This window comes from Anser brachyrhynchus (assembly GCF_964034855.1).
Source record: "Anser brachyrhynchus genome assembly, chromosome: 2".
NCBI lineage: Eukaryota > Metazoa > Chordata > Aves > Anseriformes > Anatidae > Anser > Anser brachyrhynchus.
Genome location: NC_137695.1, coordinates 79,526,241 through 79,544,410, shown reverse-complemented (window position 1 = coordinate 79,544,410; position 18,170 = coordinate 79,526,241). Strand labels below are relative to the sequence as shown.

The following is an 18,170-nucleotide window of genomic DNA, read 5'->3' as shown; positions in this document are numbered from 1 at the left end:
AGAAAGTGTTAGTATCAACGTAACTGGATGATGAATAGCTGTTTGTTTCATTTTGATTTTACTGCTGAAATGTTAATTAGGCTAACAATGAATGCTAATTGTTGGCTCCACATACGAGGTGTGTTCCCTTGTGCCCATAATGAGATTTTGACTGTAGCACTCTTTGTCAGATGGGCAACTTTTGTGCAGCAGAAGTGTGGAAAAAGGGAAACTAATGAGAAGTAGCAGCACAGAGAAAGAAAAGGAGTGGCAGTAGAGAGGTTCCTCACTTGGCAGCGCTTCAGAGCTGGGATACAGCTGGTTATCCAGCTGCGAGCCTGGGACGCAGCCAGGCAAGGAAGGCTCAGGGCACAGGTGCTCCTTTTCTTCACGTCTGCATTAAGCCCATGTCAGTGGCTCTCAGACACGCCGACAGCCCAGGGGTCAGGTATTTTATGAGGCTCCAGCCTACTGAGCACGTGCAGCGGCTGTCCCTCCCCCTGCTGTCTGTGGGGAGCTGCACCCAAGGCTGGGCAGTGTGCAGTCACGAAGGCTGCCATCAATGCTCACAGCATCGATTTATTTATTTTTTTCCTCTTCTCAGCAGTTTCACGCCACTGGCACGAGCTCTGTGACGGAACCGACAGCGTCAAGTTATTAGCTGAGGCTCACTGAAAGTCGTGCCGCCTCTCTGAGGTGCGACCTGTAATTTAGAGGCCTGAGGGAAGTGTGGATGAGGCTGACTTTAAGCAGCCTTATTTTCTGGCATTTTGGAGGCCTGAAGTGGCCCTGCACAGTCCTGAGGGAGCTCTGTAGTCCCTGCAGCTGCCTGTGCTCTGCTGCTCAGTCTCCGCCTCCCAAAATGTCTGTGGCGCTGCATCTAGGTGCTGCAGTCCGAGCCATCCTGGTCGTGCTGCTCCCTGTGCTGACACATACATGAGCAGAGTCGCTGAGGTTCAGTTCCCGTGCAAATGATGAAAACGGGGGGAGAACGTCCTTCCTGGCTGTGTCTGGGGCTTTTAAAGCTCCCTTAACACTGCCTTAAACAGACCCTTGAGCAAACACGGGGAACCTGGGAGAGTGATGGATGACTCCTTGTTTGTGCCCAATTGCGGTGTGCAATGTGATGCGCGACTTGGTTTTCTAAATCATGAGAGGAAAAAAAAAATATCAAAACAGCCCTCCAGACCGCATATACCTCACTGCTGTTGAAAGCTGAAGACAGAAAGGGAGCACAGAGCGTGGCATTTCAGTGGTGTCACACACCCATTGAGCTGACATGTGGGGAAGGGGCTGGGATAGGGTCCTGCCAGGCCCCCCAGATAAAGCACCTGAGCCACACATCCTGAATAAGCATATAAAGGAAAATGAGCTGTCTCCAAGGAAAAATGATAATGTCTGTCCTTCCCTCGCCATTCTTTCTCAAAGAGGGGAGTAAAATATATCACCCCTGCCTCAACTCTGCATATTGAGTTAAGCCTAACATTTGGATTTATTAATAGCACAACTTCCCTCCTCCATTCCCCCAGGACAAGAATTCAATCTTTTTCAAGGAGGTGCACTTTTATGCATACTTATGGGCAGGCAAGGTTCACAGAGGGTGACTTCCTACAGGAAATGTGTGTCTTCTTAATGTCAATTTGTATCTGCATTTGCTGGAGGACGCTGTAGTAATCTGGATGAGTACTTGCAGCAAATTGAGAACAAAATATGATGTCCTAGAAAGTATAGGCTAGCTTGAAACACGAGGGAAAAAGAATCCTCATCCCTGTTAAAATTAGCAAAGTCGTTACAAAATGGAGAGATTTCCCTTTGTATTCTGAAGTAATTTAGAAGTGATTTTTTTTTATTACAGCTGTTTGGTGAGTGGGATTGGAGAGACAGATAACTGATGAATGCGCTTTTCTCTGACATGGGGGGATGTAAGCACAGCTTGAGGCTGGGGAAGAACGGAAAATTAATTGTCAGTTGGTCTATTGTGCGAAGCTTTGACAAAAACTTCTGCAGGTTTGCATCTACACTTCTGAAATCTTTTTTTCTTTCCTTGGATACATGTGAAAGTAATGCTCGCAGTTCTGGTTGTGGCAGGAAGGATGTTGAAACGCGAAACTGCAAGAAGAAAATCAGAAGTAGAATGGGTCACTGTCTGACTGCTGAACGTTTCACAGCCTGGGAGGGGTAGGAAGGGAGCAGCAGGCAGCTGTGGCTTGGTCAAACACAACTTCCCCTGGGGCTTAAAAGGGAGCACACGCTGCCATCGCATGTCTTCCAGTCACTGTGAGGGGAGCCCTTTGAATGTATAACCCTATTCCTTATACTTTTGGCTGGGTAACGTCAGCCTTGTGTCTCTGGGTCTCTTCTGCCTTCTGCCTGCAGCTACGCTTGTTTTAGTCATTGTTAGCTTTTTTTCCAAATTTGCTTTTAATTGCACTCTAAAACTATTGTATCTTACTTTCTTTTCATCCTCATAGTGAAGAGCACTGTGTGGTGGCAATAGGGTAAAATCTATAAATTTTACTTGAGACAAGGAAAAAAGCTCTGAACAATTTTTTTAAACCTTTTTTTCTTACTTGCTGGTTATTTATAGGCTTGATCTCCAACCCCGCACCCCAGCTCACCTCTGTACCAAACCACATTAAGTCTTAATGAGAAAATCTTTAGGGTGAGATCATAACAAATAAATAGCTGTTTACCCATGAGTCCTCTCTGTTGTTTCTCTTTTACGTGTGTGTGTTGTAGCATTTCTGTGGCTGATAGGATCAAAGCAGTCTGGCTTTTGTATTCCCATAGCTGGTCACAGGCTATATGAACATTTTTCAAATTCAACCTTCCACCCAGGACATGTACTAGCTCTCAAAGAGGCATAAAGGAAACATCCCAATCCAATGACTGCTGCAGATGTGTTCAATAAAAGAAGAGCTGTAACTACACAAATTACCTTTGCTAAGCTGCAGGGTGCTGCAGAACTCCTGGAATGAGTTTCTCCCTGCCACACTTTTCATTCTCTCTGCTGGTTGTGAATGAATACAAATTAAGAAGAAATCCCTGAAAGAGGTTATAGGCCTATACAAATATCTTACAAGAGAATTGGACTGCTCGTACTGCTTATTTTTTACATTGCTGTAGTTTTAGGAAGAAAGGGATGTTACCTCTTTTAGAAACCTGTATCGGTAGGGGAGGAAACTGAGACATTCAGCACAGCTGACTGGCAATTTCATTACAAGTCTTGCAATAATCGATATTTTAATTAAAGCCCCAGCTCCTGGAGATAGGTTATTGTGTGCAAATCTTCGTTTTCATTTAGGAAAGCATGTTTCTAGCCTGATGTTTGCCAAATAATACTGGAAAATATAACCTGTGTCCCAGCCACCCAAAAGCTAGAATGCAATGGAAGCAAATCTGTCCTTATGATGTTTTTTCATTGTTTGAGACAAAATACCTCCTGCATTGAAAACCCATCTCATTCATGTTGGGGCCAGGTTCCTGACTTTTAATCATGGCATGGTTAATTCCGGGCATTTAAACTGAAGATCTGAAATGTGCTGAGAAGAGCAGAAGGAAGGGGTCATAGTAGCCTGGAGTGGAGTGAAGAGGGGAGAGGGATGCAAGATGCCTGCTGAGACGAGGAGGAACAGAATAGTTGCAGCAAACTCTGTCTGCTAGCTGCATCCCCAGGAGGAGCAAAGACATGCTCTCTGCCAGAGAACGAGAAACTAACAGGGAAAAATTGCTGTATTACCTTCACTGAGGAAAACAGCTTCTTAGAGATGATTTGCTCCGTCTTTTGTCTTCAAAATGCCGTTGAACAGTGTATGCAATACTGCCAATAACACGTGAGCCCTGGTTCCAGTCCGTACACAACCCGGGCTCTCTCCAGACCTAACCCCCCAGCCCGGTTCTTTCACCTGTGGCATCCTCAGCTCTGCAGTGTTTTAAGAAATCTGCCTGCTGTTGCTTCTCTGGCGGAGGTGCAAAGGAGCTGGTTGTCGTTTGGCTTTGTAGGTGTGGAGGCAGCATTTTAATTGTTCTTCTGCACATACAGGTCTATTTTACTTCTCCTAGCAAGTACTTTGTAGGGTCCTTCCTGCTGCACAACCCTGGGACATGAGACCAGCAGTTTACCTGCACAAGTGAGATGTTCTCCTATAGTTTTTTTGCTGTTTGTGGATTTGCTATGCACAATCAATTTTAAATTGTTATAAAAAGAACCAGGGTGAAAGAAATCCAAAACCCATAGCAAAGTGTTGCCTTTAAAAATAACAGCATTTTGGCTCCAGGCCAAGCAAGCTGAGAACAAATGGAAGCAAAATTCTCTTAAAATATTTAACATTACACACAGGATTATACTGGATTACAAATAATCAAACATGTTTGTTTATTTTTAAAAAAGACATGCACATCAAGTGCAGTTCTGTAGCTTGCATGTTTGCTACTAGCCAGTAGTTTAGTAAAAGCCTCTTATGGGTCAGCAAATGATACTTTATTCTTTACTGTTTTTTGACTTTTTCTGATATGTTCAGAGGATTCTTGCATGGGTTTCCAGAAGAGTGGGGTGGGATCCATACCCAGTTAGCAAATGGTGATTTCTCCTTCCTTCCCTACTTGATGAAACATACCACGTTGCACATACAACAGTGGCCATGGACTGACTTATTTTGTTGTACCAAATTGTCGGTGTGCGTGTCGGTGTCCAGTTGAACATGTAATCTGCTCAGGCACAAGCTGGCAACATAGGTAATTTGAAGCCTTTTTTCTCCTAAATGTGGCTGATAAATGTCTACTTATATAATTGGCAGAGTTTGGGGAACAAGCTATATGAATTTGTTCTCTTTTAAAAAGACCAGTACATCAGGAAGATTAAAAAAAAAAAAAAGGCAAAAGGAATGTAGTAAGAGTGGTTATTATGTGGGACTTTTAACAGATTAGTGACGTTTGAGGGACAAAGAGGGTTGAAAACTGCAAAAGCAACTTCCAAATTATGGAAGCGATGTTTGTCCAACTACTGAAAAAAGATTGTGAATAGTATCAGTTCAGGAAGTCTGGACAGGAGCACTTGGGCCCTGAAGCTCAATATTTAGAGCCTTTGAACCTTTTCTCAGCTGCCAGCTGACCCTAGGGGTGCCAAAATTCCCCAGGCACTCGTGTTTCTGCCATCAAAGCCCTCCAGGTGCGTGCACTTCTGCTACTGAGAAAGGGCAAAATTATGCAAATCTGATGCAGGCAGGCAATGTGGCAGCTAATGCTTGGCACCATTCACAAGCTAGACCCTCCTTTTCCTATTTCCCCTCAGGAGCCCCAGCTGGGACATCAAAATGCATCTACCAAATTGGAACAGCTTTCTAGCCCGTTCCCCACCTCCAGCCCCCATTCTCTGGTGGGGCTCTTTGAGCTGGATCCTTTTCAATGTGCTGTGCTGAGGCTGTGTAACGTGCCATAATATTCACAGCACGGATTAGCACCCAGGCCATCCACCTGAATCCTCTGTCTACCAGACCTAAGCCTCCTTTCCAGTCTTTCTTTGGCCCAGTAGCAAAAGGAAACTTTTGGCTCAAGTTCTTTCTCCCATCTGATTATTTCCTTCTTCCCCGCTCCTGCCTAAGTGGGTAGAGCACGAACTGCATTGCAGCCCTACCTTACACAACCCAGTGGGCTCAGATGGGGGAGCGAGGTCTCATCCACATGTTCTTTCTGCTGCAGCTGTGTTGGCTTAAGAGCTTTTTTGTCACCAGACACTCATCTGCACACCCTGCCAGGAGAGGAGCCTGTTAGCTGTACTACTCCATAATACATTTCAGCTGAAATAAACTCAGTGCAGCTTGCAGATCTCAAGCAAACCCCTACAATTTTGACCTGAAGGAGGTGAGGAGGGCTCTCAGGAGGAGTCTATCCCAAGAGCTCTGGGATGGTGGCCAGGAGGTGGAGGAACGGTCTCTCCTTCACCCACAGCATGCAGCCAGAAGAGCACGGAGGAGCAAGACCTCAGCTGCATCATGCAACGGGGCCGGTGCAGCTTCTGTGCAGAATAGATGAAGGGACTGAAGTGTGTCCGTGCCCCTGTGCTCGCTTCTGTTTTCTGGCCTGGTCCGCAAGATGCCAATTTAGCTATTATGGTCTAACAGCAAAATGGAAAGCTCAATTATAAAAGATGAAATGTTGCATTAGAGGTTAATAGAATGGTCAGATAAACAAATCAGTTGTTGTATTTCATCTCCCTATTACCAAATTACTGGTTTGTCACTTGCACGCTGCCACCCTCCCCTACTCGCTTTCCGTGCATTTTTTTTTGCTTGTAATGCAGCTGATTTATATATTATCTGTCTTCTCTTTGAAGATAACAAAATATAACTAAGACTTAGCTACGTTGCTTTAGCTAAAATATCTCCTGTTCTCTTATCCCTCAAACCACATCTCTTGCTTCAGTCATGCAGAAATGGATGAAATGGGAATCGGCTTGGGGGATTTAATCATGGTGCCGAAAGGCACGGAGAGCCCTGGGGATTCGGCACCCTCTTTTAGCCGTGTGACGTTGACACCAGAGAAATTTGAGATGAATGTATTTGATAGAAAGGAGCCTGCACATCATCTCCATTAAAATCCCCACTTTTTCCAGTTTCACTGCATACTCCACACTTAGACACTTCTGCCAGAGGAGTTGAAAAGCACTTTAAAGGCACTGAGTGGAGCCTCGCAACACTTCTTTATGCTAAGTGCTGTCTTTATTTAAAAGATTGAAGGGGGAAGGAGAAGAGGGAAGGGAAGCCAAGAGGGATTAGTGCCAAGAGGGACTTACAAAAATACTTGCGTGAGTTAACTTAATGGGAATTAGGCACCAGGCTGACTTCTGTGCATCCCGAGAAGGCATCTCGCTCCCATGGATGAGCTCCCTCAGGGGCTTTTGCAAGTCTCTTGAACTAACATTGTATCTTTGTAAATCTCAGAAGATTGTGTCAAGCCTGAGCCAACTGTGATCAGTGCCGAACATTTCTACCTCTCATAGAATTGAAGCAAATGGGATTTGGGGCTGTAGAAGAAGCAACCCTGTACATCTCTGAGGGTTTGACAGCGAGCCTGAATAATCCAGAGGTGTGCCATCCTAGTATACCATCCGGCTGAGTGTGCTCACACACGAGAGGTCCGCATGTGTGTCCAGGGTCATTATTTACCTGGTACTGAGAGGGATCCAGGACAGCCCTCAAAAGGTGAACACCTCTGTGGGGCCATGCATGTGCCCATCCATAATGAAGCGGGGATAAAATCTGGCTCGCTTCAGGCCACCCATGGAGATGGTGCGGCTTCTTGGCATAGGTAGGGGCAGGGCAGGACAGGAGACAAGGCAGTAAAGGCTATGGGGAAGCAGCTTGCTCCCCCTGAAGTACTGGGATATCTGGTGGTTCTGTTGTGGCAGGGAGTTCAGAAATGCTCAGTATTTGCAATGTAAGGGTTTCTTCTTTTCCCAATCCCTTGATCTCTATGATTACACAAGCCTTTTGAATTAGAGGATATGCTCTAAAACCTTACTGTCTTTTCAAAAACAAAGCAACATCTGCCTCCCCATAAAATCTCAGCAAGACAAGGAAAAGTATAAGGTAGAGATCCAATGATATGTAGACTGCTACATCCCCAGAGCATATACCTAATGCTAGTTCACTGTAGACGAGACACTGTCAGTTGTTTTGAAACCTCTTCATACATTTTACAGTGTGCTGCAAAAGCAGCAGGCTTGGCCCCGGTGCTTCTCTGATCACGAAGCAAAGAGAAAAGCAACACCAGAAATGAGAGCTACGTCTGCTGAAACAGGGAGTGTTATCTAACCTGCTGGAGCACTGCTGGTAGGGGCTGCATGCAGAAGTGTGTGTGTTTGCTCAGGTGTGAATATATGCATTGCCTCCCTTTGTTTACATGGATGCTTTTGTTTCCTGTGTTTATACAAGCTTGTTTTAAAGGCTGGCACATCTCATCTTTGAAGCTGTGAATCCCTCAAATTCCATCCAAACACACTGCCAGCAATCCACAGCTGTACACAGCAAGAGCAAGTGAATAAAACAAGTGTAACTGGAAGGAAAGCAATGCTGCTTTGCTCTCATGTGAGCTTTCACTTTAGTCCTGTGAAGGACCCAATTTAGCAGAGCACTTTACTTCCGAGCTGTATACTTTCACTGAAGACTGCTACCAGACCTAAAGATAAAGATGTACTTGAATGCTTTGCTGAATTGAGGCCTAAGCAGCAGAGCATTACAGAGAAAATTTTGATCATTATCTAAGAAATGATGGGCTGGCATCATGCTGATGGAAGTACTTTTTCAATACACATAAAACAGTAGGGATTACAGACAGGTGAGGAATGGATTTTTGCATCTTATCTCTCATTGAAATAAATGGTTTTATGTTTCCAGCAAGTTTATTTAACTTACTCCTTCCAAACAGGCATTTTGGTTAGGGAAGAAGGTGAACAAACTTCTCTGATTGTTTAGCAAGTTTGGGGCAGCCTCGGTTTTCCTCCAGCAACACATCTGTAAGTGTGATGGAAGGCTCTGTGTAGGAAGTTTCGCACTGAGACTTCCCCTTTGCCAAACGGAGAAGAACATTTTCTCTTACAGCGTGCTGGCAGATCAGGCGTGAGGCGTCTCTCTATCATCGACGCTGGAAACCCCTGCACCTTGCCTTTCCCAAAGTACCAAGCCTTTGTGAGACTGGGAAAAGCAAACAATTGTCTGGTAACATAAATGTCTTCCTGAGTTAACAATTTCCCTTGCAGGGAGAGAGAAGGGATAGGAGAATTTGAATTTGAATATGCCCCCCACTCTGCACACACACATGCATATACACCTCCTGCCAAAAGATGCATCTGGTTCTATAAAAATCCCGGATCCTCTTGCATGAATGCAATCTGAAGTCATAGGTTTGCATAAGAACCAAATCCTCAGCCAGAGGGCTGTGAAGTATCTGTCAGCTCGTCAGCTGGATGCATACAGAGTGAGCTATTTAGAGCTGATGTTGCTGCTTGGAAGACAGGGACTCGGTTACCTTTTCGCTTTGGTGCACCTGTGGCCTGCCTTGTCTATGTCGTAAGACTTCTTGCTTTTACCTCGCCTCGTTAGAGCTGAGGGCAGCCTCAAAGTAAGAAGCTAACATTTGGGTGCCCTAACCGTCGCGTGAGGCAAACCTTTCCCCAGGGATGCTGAAGCAACACAGTGCCAAGGTGCTGCCTTGTGAGTGGGGTGGGGAGGGACCCACGTGGAAGAAGAGTTGTGAGTGGGGTGGGGAAGAAGAGCCCGGCCAGTGTCAGGGAAAGAGGCCCTTTAGTAGTCAACAAAGCCAAGAGATGTGTGCCTGACCCAGCCGGTCTGCAGGGAGGTGTCTTGGGAAAGGTCTGCTTTTATAAAGGAAGCATCTGCAGCAACACTAGGGCCATGTGAAATAGTGCGAGGTGGGGTTCACCAGAACCTCCTACCCTCGCCTCAGGCGATGCATGTTCTGCTTTAATTTCTGGTTCAAGCAGCTATGGGCTTTGAACAAAACTTCAGCCCAAACTATGCAGGTTAAGCAAATAGGCCTTCAGAAAATCAGTGTAAAGTTGACTGCATCTTTCTGCAAATAATTGCCTTCATAACAGAGGGTACTACTGACTTTCTACCCTTTTAAAAAATAAAAGGAAGAAAATGAACCATGTTTTTGGTCCCACTGTCTCTAGATCAGCTACAGGTCTCTACAAACTTCCAGGATGTTACTCAGAGGAGATACTGCAGTCCTATAACAGTGGTGGTGTCAGAATTACTTCCTAGATGCAGGTGCTGGCCAGCAAACCTGAAATTAAATCTCACTGTGATGTTCTTTATCTTATTGCACTGAAACAAATGGGATAGTGGTTCACTGCTGACTCCTTCTCAAAGTGTGGTTTGTGACAGCGATCTTGGAAACGGGTCTGCAAGGCGAGCTCTCCCATTCCTGCTCTGAAGTGCTCTAGGAGATTAAAAACAGTGGGATGGAGAAGGAGAGGTTGCTGAGCAGTTAATGGCACTAGAATGGGGAGATTGCATGTTGTGATGAACATTGCCATAGTTTGTGACCTTGCCTGGTGCATGCGGTGCTGATTATACGAAAGGATCAAGCAGATGTGAAGGAAAATCGAGTTTCATCTCCTCCCAGCTATCACAGGCCCTCTTTGGTAAGTGGAGGATTATGATACTTTAGGAAAATAATGTATCTATCTGTGTGTGGCTGCAATAATGATGGATTTTTTATATTTTTCCCCCCGACCGAAGTAACTGTGATTGATGCAGCTGGCTGCAACCTATAACGAACACTAAGGTTAATTGGAGCCAAGGGCACAGCAGTCCTTAAGTAGCATTATTCTGTGGTGCACTCATGTGCTGTCATTAATTTTCCTATTTGTTTGACTTTACAAAAACACATAGAAAAAAAAAATCTGAAAAGAACAGAAAAAAGAGCTCAATTATACCTCTTACAAGGTAGTACTGAGGATGGGGAGGAGCTGAATCACCCAAGTGCTTGATGACATTATGCTTTTGTACAGCACAACGCCTCCAGGTAACTGGAGAGAGCATACTGTGCAGTGGCATTTGCTACATCTGTGTTCTTCCGTCTCTTCTAGCTGGTGCATTAAAAGATTGGGCATCATAACACTGCCAGGCCACAGGTATTTTATTACAGCAGAGCTCAGCCTGAGTCAGAATTTGAACTCCTGATGCAAACACCAGAAGAATATATGGAACATAGGATGAAAGCCATTTTGTTTTATGAGAACAAACACGTGGCAGATCTAGACTGTTGTCACTCCTTTGAAGGTGGCCAGCACTGGGTGCAGTAAAGGAGTGGTCACAGATCCCAGCAACAGGCTGGTGTGGGGGTGATCTGCTTTCCGTGTGGTGATCCTGGTTTGGTGTAGTTAAGAGACTGCTCTGAACTCGGAAGATCTGAGGTATTTATGGCTTTTCCAAAAGCAGCTGTGGGGACCTTGGACCATTCTCATTCACAGACAAGTGTTTCTGGCCACACACATCTCCAGTTCCCTTTTGGATGTTACTGAAATCGGGTTTAGCAGGATTATGTATTGCAGTGGCTCCTGAAGTACAACAGTTTCATGTTGCATGAAAAAACATTTCCTCTCCTCGGTATTTATTCGTTCTGGGAGTGGACCACAAAGCTTGTGTTGTGGGGCATACTGCAAAGCAGCCATAACGTGGGGCAGAAGGTAGCAAGAATTACAACAAACGTGAATGAGGGCTGATAAATCAGAGACACCTGACAAAAGATGTTTGTTTCTGCTGATCCCACAGTGTTGCACAAATATGCAAGACAAGTCAAGCCCATAGAACACGTGAAACATTGTACGCTTGTCAGAATACTCCAAACAAAATCCCACCAGCCTACTCCCTCCCCTCACAACAAACAATGCGGTGCAAGATCTGTTGCTTTATTACAGAAGTCAGCAAGTCAGAAATGATTCATATCCTTATGTAAAGTAGATTTTTACAAGGTTTTGTTTGAATGAATGGTGATTGCCAGAATATGGCTATATTAGAGTGTGTATAAGAAGAGCTTTCAGTATAATGTAAGCAAGGTGGTAAACTAAATTCAAATTACAATTAAAATTAGGTCCCAGTTATCTATCTGAAGTGATATCCTAATTTCTGATACCTTTGCAAGATTTTGGGGCAATCAGTAACGTGCCAGGTGCAAATCCTTCTGCCCAGTTCATTCCATGATAACAGCAAATAATGATGTTTGGCCATCAAAAATAAATATACACAGCAGGAAAAATGACAGGAGTCTCTGCGCTGCCTACATGTAACTCTGTATGCGTGCTTTTTCACACTTGCACCCTTGCAACATATTGCATGTGAGTGAGGGAGAGGAGGAAATGGAAGCGGGGGCAGGATTTTTGCATGTCATAGATACTGTTAGCAGATATTTTGAGTCTTTCCGTAAGACCTTCTGCCTGCTGTGTTTCATACATGAGAAGATTTCAAGATCCTTCCCTTGCTATCACTTGTTCTAACAACTGTGTGTGCCCTGATAAGACTGTTTTCTTGGACATATTCTTATTAGTGCTCTTAAACATGATATGCCTCTTTTGGCTCAGCTGCAGCACCGAACTGTACTGGGAAATTAGGACATAGATAGACTTTTCCAGACTACTGAAAACAGCTAGACTTCTGAAGAAAAACAATTATTATTGCTTTTAGATTAGTCCTTTCTTGAGAAACATGGTGCCCTGCCACAGTGTCCAGTATCGCATAGCAATTTATTGGGTGGGCAGTAACTTATAATTGTCAAACCAATAAACAGTGGAAAAAACAGGGGGGTGAGGAGTGGCAAATAAAATTCACGCTCCTGGAAATCATTTCCGAGTCTATCTCACGTTCAGAGTTTTAATTATTCATCGAAAGAAACCAGAATGACTGACAGGATCACAATCCTTTTTAGTGGGCCCTAAAAAGCAATCAAGATATTAACTCTGCTGGTTTTACTCATTTGTTTGTTTTGTTATGTTTTGGTTTAGTGTGGAAATGTAATTAGAAAGTAAGAAAAAAAAAAGGTCCAATCTGAGACAATATATTCCTTAGTTGTTGTTTTCGTGTATTACAAAGATAGTATAGCAGTGTTCACTTGTTGTAAAAGCCTGTATTTTACAGGGGGATATATTAATGGGACATAAGACATAAGACTTGGGGCAGTACATTACCACAATGAGCAATATCTTGCTTTTGGCCACTATCAAGTGAAACTATTTTATCATGCATCTCGCAACTCCTCAGTATGACATTACATGATCCAGCAGAAACCATATGGTACAAACTCCTACGCAGTTGCAAAGCATTCGGGCTTTAAAATGAGTGCCACGAATCTGTCTGCCAATGCTTTGTGCTTCTAGAAATGATTACAAAGTCGGCATTGCACAAAGGGAGCACAGGAGAGCGTGATTCATTCCAAGCAGTGGCTTTAGAGCAGCTTGGGGAGTAAAGGTAAGGTTAAAGGTGGCTTTAAGTCCTTCTTATACACCACTAGTCCTCACTCAGTTTCTGCCAGATCATACCCTTGATCTCTTCCTTTCCATTACTGCGATGTTTTGCCATTTTTAAGCTGCTTCTGCATGTTCTTCAGGTCTCAGGTGGGCTACAGGATGTAGCAAAGGGTGAAGTGCGCTGTGCACTCCTGCAAACTAGATGTCTATTATGGGGAGACTTGTGATTATGGCAAAACTGGACTCAGTGCCCCAAAAGATTCCTTCTAGTGCTATGCTCCCAGGAAATTCGGCAATATTTAGAGTAGCCTGAAGGCTATTTTAAGTTGTGCCAGCTGCTAAACACAGCAGGGATGCACCAGGACAATAAAGGACGTTTTAGACCAAGCCCTGACTTATATTCTCTGCAGAGGGTGTGATTTAAATAAATAAATGAATAAATGCTAGAAAAGCTTCGCTCAATCTGTGAATTCACCTATTTTGGGATAAGCCTTCCAGGGCTGAATTTAAGCTGAGGACAGATTTATACTGGAGGAACAGTGACAATCTGCACTAATGCAAATAGGGTCAGACTGTGGAAAGGGACTAACAATAGCAGATTTATTTAAGGCTAAAGATTGATATCTGTGACCTAGCTTTCTGGAGGCTGAGCTTTTTGGTAGCTGAGTTTTCATTCATTAAGCCATCACCTTAACCCATTTGCAGTCCCCAGTAACGCAACTCAACCGTGTGGGTGCTTCACCAAGCCATTAGAAAGCACCTTAGAGATAAGAAGATGGGCAAAATGGTGCCTGAATTACTGCACTGTGACTCTGAGCATAGGTGTAATGTACTGAGTATGATAACATGCTCCTTCACGACTTTTATTGGGGGATAGTAAAAAATAAAGGAAGGACGGGATGTTGAGGGAGAGTCACTAAGCTCTGTGCTTTCACGTGTGATGCTGAATCTGGGCGTTTGACACGCCATCAGCGGGCTATGAGCTGGGAGCTGCGGGAAGCAGCAGATAAAAGCATACTGCCTTGTTAACCACACGGAAAGAAGGATGAGGAAAAACTTGGAGAAAGTTGCTGCCGCCGGCCCTTGTGCTGGCTGCACGGCCGGGCTTGCCAGCGAGGCCGCCCCCCGCCTGCGGCCTGCACGGAGCCCCGCAGGCGGCGGGGAGCCCGGGGGCCCACGGCCGTGCCCGGCCGGGGGTCGCCAGCCCAAGGCTGGGCCGCGGCTCCCGGAGGCGGCCCCGGCTGCCGGCAGCCCCCGCTTGAGGTCGCTGCAGGCCCGGCTGAGGCACGGCACGGCCTGGCCTGGCCTGGCACGGTCACGGCGCTGCATGGCCACGGCCCCTCAGGCGGGCTCCCGGCGGCCGGGAGGGGGAATGGGGTCTCGGTGGCTGGCAGGCGCTTCGCAAAGCGGCAGCTACAGCAAGCTACATGCACCTCACCGCTTTCTAGGCATGTGTTTAGTGTGACAGTTAAAAAAAAAGAAAAAAACTTTTTCCTTTTTTTTTAATTTTATTTCTTTTGAGCGCATTTAACAGCTCAGCTGGAAGCACGGAAATTAGCATGAAGTGAAATATTTATGGGAGCTTAATACAGTTTAAGAGCGTTATTTTCCCTGCCATAAGACACCAAGGCCAATTAACTATTTCCAATTAAGTGGCCTAAAACAAAATAATGTGCGGCAAGAAATAGCAACTGCACGGTTATGGCCAGGCTGTGCAACGAAGAGAGATTGACCCCGAACGCAGAGGTGAATGACTCTGTGACAACAAAACATAAAACTGCTATAGCATGGAGAGGCAGCAACTGGATGAAATCACATTGAGAATTGACATTATTAAACGCCGCTCTCCTGAAATGCCGTTAGTTAATCACAAAGCCTTTTGTTTGTCTAGATGTGCCTCATGTTGCCTCACGTCCTGTGCCGCGCAACCCAGAGGAACAAATTCCTTTCTGCTCATCTGCCGCGTCCCAGAGTTCAGTCGTTTTCTGTGAGACTGCGATAGAGAGCACAGCTGAATGTGTACAGTGAGAGAAACGTATCTAGATTTGTCTCTGAATGACTCAAAATTAGCTAATCATCTATCTCACAAAGGCTGCAGCTATGTGTTTTATTACTCCACATTTTTCAAAATTACATTTTACAATGTCTGACGTTTTTGGCATCTGAACAGTTGGAGTTGGAGCTGGAAGTTTGCGCCTCGAATGGGGAAGAAAGTTAAAATTTCTCTGAAATGGATGAGGTCATGTTTACAGACTCACAACCAGACCGTTGCTTGTGCTGTTGTTTGCTCTTCGGGGTTGGGTTGACAGTCTGACTGCCATGGTGACCCTCTGGAAGCCTGGCAGTGTGGAGCAGCACTTTAGCAACTGAGAAAGACAGAAATCTAGCACTAGATTACAGGATAGCTCATAGCAAGGCAAAAACTTTGGACAAAATCCCACAATCCCAAAGGCTTCATTTATTTTTCACATTGATGATTTATGATCACAATTTTCTCCCACTTTGTAATGACACCTCAGGTAAACTGTCTTGCTCACCAAGCAGAGCGTGGCTGTAATGGGGAGGAAAAGTGCACCACAGTCTCACTGGCAGAGCCTGACAAAAATCTTAAGATGTTCTGATGCTTTCGGGCGCTGAAAAAACAAGCTCAGAGTGGCTTTCCAAATGACAAATGTTTTCCTGGGAGCCCAGGACGAATATATACACCAGCGGTTATTTTTCAGCTGCCATTTTTCACGGTTCAGCCAACTTTGAGTTATTTGTGCTGGAACAGTATCTTAAAGAGACCTAAAAAGGAGTTGTTTTCAAGGTATGTTATAACAATCTTTCTTAAGATCATTACATGCAATGATAGGATCTTCCTTAAGCCTTTCTGAATGATAAGCAAAATTCTCAGAGTGGCTACACATGTAAGTGCTTGAGACTACTCGTGTCCCTAAAAATACACCCAGGCATAAGTATTTGCAGGATTGGGCTCATCTGGTCTAACTGGAGTCCACTGCAACTGTTATTAAATACACTGATGACTTCGTCTTGCTATTATAAGAAGCAGCAGCAAGTTTAGTTGCAATTCAATGAGAATTTTTTTTTCCAAACACCAGAGAAGAAGGAGCTTTGCCTTGAACTAGCACTCAGGTTTGACAGCGCTCGAGAGCTGTCTCCTGAGCTCCTGCTGGGGTCCAAGCTTGGCATAAAGCAGCGCTTAGTGCTTGCCGCTTGCCCTCGCTGGGGGTCAAGCTCTGTCCGCAGCACGCGGCTGTGCAGCGGGCTGCAACGTGCAGAGCCCCCAGCCCTCCCAGCTGCTGCCCCAGCACCGCGCCGCACCGTGCCTAATTCATCCTGCTGACAGGCACCGTTCATCAGCCTGGAGGTGGCACGGGGCTAGTGCTGCTCGGCTGCTTTGGTGGGACCCCTGCCCAGCACCGCGCTGGACCCTGGCACAGGTACCAGAAAGTGCTGGGATCTGCGCCACGGTGCCAAACCGCCCCGTGAAGATATTCTCATCACCTTGGTATCGAAATCAACAGCACCGCTATCAAACACTGCCTGGGAGAGACATCTGCTATCTAAATGGGTTGTATCAGATGAAAGGAATCGAGGCACAAAAATCCAGCACTTCACTTTTTCCTAAAATAATCAGTATTTTTAAGCAGTTTATCTGTTTATTAACAGGAAGATTTTAAAACATTTTGCTTGAGCTGACATTCTTTAATTATAATATTCACACTGCTGAATATGCAGTTACACCAGCAAAAGCTCCATTGTGAAAGAACGTGCAGATTCAATCTGTTTCTTTCTGTATATTTTTCTAACTTGTTCATGTGGTTTTTTTCCATTCATAATTATTTTTTGTTTGCTTCTCATATTTCTTCTTAAATATATGTGTTTTTTTTTCTTACTCTGTTGTTCCACTTGAAAACACCAGGATTAGCATGCAGATGTTTTTTTGATCAGAGATTTTTTTTAATCATTCCCATTTTCCAAAGCCTATTTGGATAGCTGGGGATTTGTTTTTTTTTGCTTTGTTTGTTTTCAGCCCTGTCTTGTTGCTTTTCTTCTGATAAATGCTTTACCCTAGTCTTCTGAATGTAAACACCTTCTGTTTGCTATTGTTTTCTTAAGACAGCGTTTTAGAAAATAAACTATCTCTTCTAGTTAAATACCTCATGGGCTATGAGAACTCTACCAATAATCTTATATCTTCCATGTTTTTAGTGCTTTACTAACCATGAAATCTTAGGTCAAAGAGATACAGTTTTAGGAAGGTTTTGCCAAAAAAAAAAAAAAGGAGGGGGGGTTGAGCATGTCTGTCTGTTGTAAAATTGTGTTGTAAAACCTGTAAAAATTGCTTTCAGAATTCCCATTATAGGATTTACTGAATGTAGAGTAGGTTGAGGAGAAAAGAAAGGAACAATTTTTTATTTCTTAAAAAAGAATAATCCCCTCTTTAAATCAGCACCAACTGAAATTATGGCTGTCTTGTAATCTGCAGGCTAAGTTTCACAAGGGTTGAATTACACTTAATTTTTAGAAAGCTGAGAGGAGGAAAAGGTGTTCAGCAGCTTAGCCTGGGGAAACTGCCACCAAATGCCACTTATGCAAGGACCAGCCGAATGAGCACAACCCAGGTTGTTATCATCCATGAAACTGGCAGCATCCACCGTCATTAAATCTGTATTATAAACATTGAAGAGGTTCAGAAATGCCCTCTCTCTTGCATTAGAACAAGTAATCAATGGATTTTACAGGGCTGGTATTTCACTATAAATTTTTAATGTCGAGAAACTAAAGTTGAGGTGGGGGTTGTTCCATAACCCTGAACATTGCCAGTAACTAGGGTTTCCACCACTGCCATTTATTAGCTACATATCTTTTTATGAACTTCTCTGCCTGAAGGAGGAGAGGGAAGCTGGTCTGTATGCCATTCCTCCCAAGGAAAAGCCGCGTAAGATCACTTCAGCCAAAATTACCTTCAATGATGTGTGCTGGGCAAGCTCAGAAATGCCATGAACTTTAGTTGTGTGGAAGCTTGGCCAAATCAACAGAATGTGCTGCTCGTTTCCAAAGTTCATTTAATGTCTAAAACTTTGTTGGTTAATACCTCCCTCTCATCCAGAACGATTCTGTTTTAAAGAGATTGAGTGTCGGCGTCCTGGCAGCCCTGAGGAGCAGCTCTGTGGCAGCCCCGCCGAGTCCAGAGAGAGCT

The 18,170-nt window shown here is 44.5% G+C and overlaps 1 protein-coding gene across 4 annotated transcripts in view; it reads right to left on the bottom strand.

The window, feature by feature from the left end:
- LOC308189336 (cadherin-6) overlaps positions 1 to 18,170 on the bottom strand; it is a 103,278-nt gene that overhangs the window by 66,428 nt on the left and 18,680 nt on the right. For 2 of the 4 annotated variants that reach the window (XM_080579271.1, XM_080579272.1), the window contains exon 2: positions 5,612 to 5,725. The exons of the other annotated variants lie outside the window; for them this stretch is intronic. The gene's annotated coding sequence lies outside the window, so the exon portion shown is untranslated. The remainder of the gene's footprint in view (positions 1 to 5,611; positions 5,726 to 18,170) is intronic. 4 annotated transcript variants of the gene reach the window in all.